Source organism: Gracilinanus agilis, chromosome 3 (genome assembly GCF_016433145.1).
Source record: "Gracilinanus agilis isolate LMUSP501 chromosome 3, AgileGrace, whole genome shotgun sequence".
Lineage (NCBI taxonomy): Eukaryota > Metazoa > Chordata > Mammalia > Didelphimorphia > Didelphidae > Gracilinanus > Gracilinanus agilis.
This window is the reverse complement of record NC_058132.1, coordinates 19,066,553-19,073,368: the sequence shown is the minus strand read 5'-3', so window position 1 is coordinate 19,073,368 and position 6,816 is coordinate 19,066,553.

The following is a 6,816-nucleotide window of genomic DNA, read 5'->3' as shown; positions in this document are numbered from 1 at the left end:
ATAGAGAGAGAGAGAGAGAGAGAGAGAGAGAGAGAGAGAGAGAGAGAGAGGAATGACTGAATAGGGCCCAGGAAATAACAAATGCAAAAAATTCCTAAAACCCAAGAAACCAACACCAGCACTCTAGGAACCATGAGATCCCAGCATAAAACTAATAATTAACTTTATTGTACTGGCTAGTAGAATTTTTTTTTTAAATGAGCAAGCAAAGAAGAAAGAATCCAAGTATTGCTAACTACTATGAGGACATAGAAGGTCTGAATTCCAATACAGAGGACAGTGAAATAAAAATACCCTCTTCTAAAATAGCAAAGGAAAACAATAAATGGCCACAAGTTCAAAAAGAGCTTTTGGAAGAGCTTTAAAAGGACCTCAAAAACCAAATGAGAGAGATTGAAGAAAATTTTGAAGAAAAAGAGGAACATTATAAGAAAATGAAGAAAATTATTGTAGAAATATCAGTTGAATGGGAAAAAGAGATCCATATCCTTATTTTAAAATAGAATTGGACAAGGAAAACTAATGATTTCCTAAGAAAACAAGAAACAATGAAGGGAAATCAAAAGAATGAAATGATAGACAAAAATATAAAACACTTTATCACAAAAACAACTTACCTAGAAAATAGATCAAGGAAAGACATATATAACCATAGTTAGACTCTTAGGAAGTTATGATAAAAAAACAAAACAAAACTCCAAGAATTCATCAAGCAAAACTGTCCATGAAATTTTAAAACAGAGGGTAAACTAGAAATTGAAAGAAGCTGCTAATCACCATCTCAAGGAGATGCAAAGATGAAAATGCGCAAGAACATCATTGTTAATTTCCATAGCTCCCAGATTAAGGAAAAAATACAACAAATAACAAAAAAAAATAAAGGTAAATACTATGGAGCTACAATCAGAACAACATAAGACTTAGCAGTGTGGGAAGGGAATTTCCCTCCCCATTATGTTGCTTTGTTTGACGTCATCAATCAGTGACCTGGAGGTGAAAGACCACTGAGATGTGCAGGTATAGACAAACCCTCAGAGAAGGGAAGTTGAAACCAATAAGAAGGGAAACTGATCCCCCTGGGCGGTGCCAGGCAAAGGAACTATGCTTGGTTCCTGAGATGTGACATGGGAGAGCTAGTGGGTGGGGAAAACTGCTTATAAGGTGAGAACAGGAGTGGTCTCTTCAGGCTGGAAATCAGTACCTGAAGGAATACATGTCAATGGTGAGCTTCAACCCATCAGAGCAGCAGATAGGGTATTAAGCTAAGCTGCTCTGTACCTCTTTCCTACATTTACCTCTCTTTAGTATCACTACTTTGAAGTAATAAAATTATAAAAGCTAACAACCTCATAATTTAATTTTAATTATTATAGTAGCCTCAATGTTAAAAGAACAGAGCATAGAACACAAAACATAACATTTGAAAAAGAAAAAAACTGTGTTTGCAACCTAGTATAACATAATGACGCTGAGCATAATTATATGAAGTAAAAAATGGATATTTAGTGAACTAAAGGAAGTCAACAGAAAATTTGATCTATAAGAAACATTCAAAGGTAATGACCAATCATAAGTGACTGGAAAAGTCAAATTGTTTAATCCCTATGTGGGGAAATGTTATCTATAATCCTTAAGAACGACATCATTACCTGGGTACTCTGAAAAGGTGCATATAAATAAATGACTGAAATTGGTAAATACGGAGCAGTGAGCCTAAGTTATACTAATGTAAACCAGGAAAAGGTTAAATGGGAAAAATTATCTAATATAATAGAAGAATGAGTAGAAGAACTACCACAGAGAAGGGGAAGAAGGAGTGTAGATCTGGTAGTTTTAGGACCCTACTTTCATCAGATCTCGATTAAAGAGAGAACAAAATACACAACTAGAAAGGTAAACATCTTCTTAATGTACATAAAAATAGGAGAGAAAAGGAATAGGAAACAGGAAGGATTAAGTGTCCCTTTAAGGGACTGAGGGACTAAAAGAAAGGAGGGAAAAGGGCTATGAAAAGGGAGGGATACCAAGGAAGGGGTGTATATCAAGAAATAGTGGGATAAAGTGAGGGGGTTGTAGTGGATGGCCAAACTAGATAAGACCCCTTGCAAGCTGAAGTGTGTATCCTAGATATAAGACCTTGTATACAACCCACCCAACGGGCCCCTGCGCGAGCCTATAGACCATGCCCTTAGAGTGATAACCACCTTTGCTCTAAGTCTTGCTATGAACTATATAAAGGGTGTTGCGAATCTACTCAGGGGGGAGACCACTCCTTTCGGTCTCTTCCCCCGCGTATGTACGTGTGCAGCTTAATAAAGCTTTGCTCTCTGTGTGTTTTGCATCGTCTGTCTTGTTTCCTTGGGCTCACCCAAAGAGGACCCTAACATATGGGGGCTCGTCCTCTTGGGAATACGCTCTAGGAACAGCAGACAGAGAGTGGAAGCCACCCTGAGTGAGCCTGGGAACTTGATTGGCTGAAATCCCGGAACCAGTATCTGGAGGTGAGGATTGCCTGTGTGACTGGATGTGTGTCTGCTGAGTGACTGGGTACCTTGATGGCAAGGAAAAACAGCCCATGCTGTGCATATGGGTAGCAGGGCGTCCGCCTGGCAGGGGATTATACGGTCCGCCTGCCTAAGCACCGTGGTCCATCTCTGGCAAGAGGTGAATACCTAACCCGAGAGGGAGTGGTAGACGCTGGCTGTTTTCCTTGACCTGTTTCTGATTGAGACCCAACAGTATCACAGTTCCATTCCTCCGAGAGGAGGCCGGCTGAGAACTCAGGGAAGTGAGTGCCTATACCTTTTCCCTTCCCCTCCTCCCTTTCCCCCCTTCCTGCTCAGGTTCGGTCCCTGGCCAAATTTAGCTGTGTCACGGGTTCGAGTCCCATGAGTAGCAAGTTGCTCCCTTTGTTCCCTGGCCGAAGAGTCTTGGGGATAGAGAGGTTCGAGTCTTTTGAGTTGACCCCACCTGCCGACCTGAAGTGCGCAGGAGTCTTTCTGCGGGTGGAAGCCTCTTGAGACTACAGGTTCAAGTTCTGTGGTGCGCAGATTCGAGTCCTGTGGGCGGAAAAGCACTGAAACCGCCGAAGTAGAAAGAGGTTCGAGTCCTCTTGAGAAATTGTGGGTTTGTAAGATTAGACACTGAGGGATGACTGAGGGACGCCTTACTTAGTCCTGGGTGGATGAGGGACCTCTGGCCTGGCTGGTCCTGGCCTTTTGGGGCTCCCCGTTCCCTTCAGAAGGCTCAACCGGAGGTTGCTCCCCACAGAATTTTTTTGACACTACACGGTTTCTTCCACACAGCGGTTCTAGCCCCTAGAACTGAGGGGCATCCAGACCAGATTCCCTACATTTTTACCTGGCAATCCCTGGCTCAGGACCCTCCCCCATGGCTCAAGCCATACACCAACTCGGGGCGAGTCCTCACCCTTGCCCTAGACAAAGCAGCCTGTGACCCATCTGAGAGCAAGGGACAGCCCAACCCCTCAGCACCACCAGTCCTCCCAGCCCCGGAGGAATCTCTGCTGGACCTTCCCTTACCACCCCCTTACAACCCCCCAGCTCCCATATACCCTCCCCTACCGGGGAAGCCCAGGCAGCACTTCCTGGCCAAGCAGTTCCCCCTGTTTTACCTTCACCTCCCCCAGCCCATCGGACAAGGGGCCGCAGCCCTCTTGCTCCCAAAATGAGCCAGTTACCTTCCTCCACAGTGGTTCTCCCTGTCCGGACTGTGGGACCCATGGTCCCCGGTGGGCTAATGGTTCATCAATACTGGCTGTTCACCTCCTCTGATTTATATAATTGGAAACATCAAAATCCCCCTTTCTCAGGAGAGTTAGGGGACAAGGAAGTCAGTTCAGCCAATCAGATGGCTGATTGCTGTACCTGAGTACCCTGAGATGAAGGGGACAGTGTGCTGCAACTTTTAATGAGCTTTCTCATAGCAAACATTTCTTTTTTAACCATGGATCCTAAAGTACTGATTTTTTTTCCTTTTAAAGCATGCTTGTCATAAGGTTGTATGTTTTTGTTTATTGTCTTTGTCACAGTTTCGTCTCTATGTATTCTTAAATTGGACATTACAAGAAAGGGGGAATTGAAAGATTGAACTTCCCACAGTCAGAAATCCTCAGCAGAGGACAAGAGCAAATATCTGTTCAATGATTTTTCCTCTTTCTCCCTTTGGATGGGCCCCCAAAGGAATGAAAAAGAGAAAGATTCAGAGCAGAAAAGGAAGATTTTACTCCACAATTGGAAGCATTTTCACTTAAGATTTGACTTTAAGGGTTGGGGATGGCTAATGGTGTTGATATGGTACAATGTAATTTTATTTTTGTGGTAACTTTGTCAGTCAAATGTGAAATATCAACCAGACTTTATTGAGCACAAAAAATCATGGTTAGAAGTTTGTTAAGCCTTGGTTCCTACTTTGTAAATGTAAAAGTTATTCAGATAAAGTTGTAATGTTATTATTGAAAATTTATTCTAGAATTTAAACTTGGGATTTTTCAAAATGAGATGTTCTTTTAATGTATGTGCTGTCAGAACTAACAACAACTAATCATATGACACACAAGAAGTTTTTAAAGTGGTTAATCTGTACATGGGATTTAATAATACAAGTACTAAAATTTGGAAAAGGAGGAATTTCTAAACAGTGTTATATTTGACTAGGGTTGTATGAACTGTTTTTAGGAAATTGTGATCTAAAGATTAATATGTATTTAGACTCAAATTGCTAGAAAGTAATGATGAATGAATACAAAATATGTATGCATTTGGTCTATAAAGAGAATTAAGTTTTTCTACCTGAATAGGTTAAGGTTGTATGATGTGCAAATTGTATGAAATTAACAAGAGAAAATTTGACCAGCCCAGGATTTAATAGGGTTTGATATAAGGATTACATGCAATTAAATATAGTACCTTTCCTCTTTTTACAATAATGGTAAAGGAGGAGAAGCCAGAAGAAATAAGAGTAATTGATAAAGAAATAATAGGTGTGAATTCTAGAACAAATGGTAAATCAGAATAATATTGATGGAATTCAATCAGTTATGTAAGCGATACTTTGAGGTAAAGGAAGCTAAACTGGAGGTTCTATTCGGGTTTAAACAGGTCTGAAAGGAATAAGAGTAAATGGCTTTGAAATTCAGTTGTTTACATACTGAAAGGTTACTAAAGGACTTAAAGTTTTTTGGGAGTTGTGGAATTCAAACTAAAGTTTGTTGAAAATAATTTATTATGAAGATTTTGGTACTTGCTAAATTTTAAATTGCAAGTGATCTCACTTGGTAAAAAGAGCTAAGAGACAAGGTTGTTAAGTCATAAAAACCTAAATCAAGCTATTTAACTTCCTTTCAAACAGGAAGGAAAAGAGAGAAATACTTTTAATTGTTCCACTTTGATATTTAGGAACTGATATAGCAACACAGTACATAAGTAAGATCTTAAAGAGTTTAAAGATGAGTATACTTTAATTGTGCACAATGCCCATGTTAATTTCAAGAAGATTGTTTTCCTCCTTATTTATCTTTCCATCATAAGAGGTTTAAAAAATATATAATAGGGTTAAGTGTTTAAATTGATCAAAAATGTTTTTTGGGGTTGTATTATAAGCAGCCTGCTTGCCAAAAGGCTTGCTTTAAGGTTTTTAGTGCTTAAAAGGTTTCAAATCTTGCAATTGAAAATAGACCCTGTAATATTACATGCCTTATGATATTCCTTTAAGTATGATTTTTATGTAAATTGTTGCTAAAACATGTGCTTTAAGTATTGTTTGAATGTAAGCAAAAGTTTATTGTAAACCTGACTGTACATGGGTTTTGTTCAATACTTAGTGGTTCCCTCAGTTTACCAATTTGTACTATGAACTGAATCTTATAATGAGCACTATGCTAAAGTTACAGTGTCTCAATTCTTGGGAGTTATTGATTAGCATTTGAAGGGATACCAAATGGTATGTTTATTTTTGTGATGGTAATAGAGAGTCAGAGAAAGTGAAGAGGTAAGGTGTGTTGTGTTTGAATACAGAAGAAAGAGAGACTTGAATGTCCTGAGTATGCAGATTCATTCCTGATGGGTAAATGGAAGTTGTGTTCTGCTTTTTAAGCAGAGGTTTTGAGGGGGAAAAGAGAGAGGAAGAAGGAGAGAGGAGAGATGAAAGAGAACAGATAGGGAGGTGAAAGAGAATAGATAGATGTTCTACTCTTATAATTGGATCCCTGACCTAGGGATAATTTCTAAAATTAGTGTATATAGTGTTGGGAAAATCACAAATGATTCTGGAACTCTCTTGAAAAGTTACACTGAAGAGATTCCTGTCTGGCTTGCCTTAGTCTTTCAGATGTCCCAGGTACAGGAGAGGATACAGCCCTGAAGTATATTTACTGTGGAGCTACTCAATGTTCCTTAATTCAGGTTTTGTGACTAAAGTGTGATATGTTAATTATTGCCAAAATATGTAAGAATAACTGAGTGATCAGCCTGGTAGGGATGTGAAAGGCTTGTTTGAGGGTATGGAAATTGCTTTCAGACTGCTGCTTAGCAGAATTTCTCTGAGCTGTAATGGGAAAGACTTGTCTTTGAGGAAGGAGAGGGCTTCTGGGATCCAATGATGATATATTGCAAAAGACAGAGAATGTTCTGTGATGGTTAAAGAGGCAATTCTAGGGCTCAACCTGGACTGAACCTCTTCTGACCATCTAGGCTACTAATGCTTGAGTGACACAAGGATGGCATGAGCCAGTGTCAGCTTTGGCCTGTACATGGAGCCCCTCACTATGCGTCCCTTGGGACGTGAGGAAATGCTTTT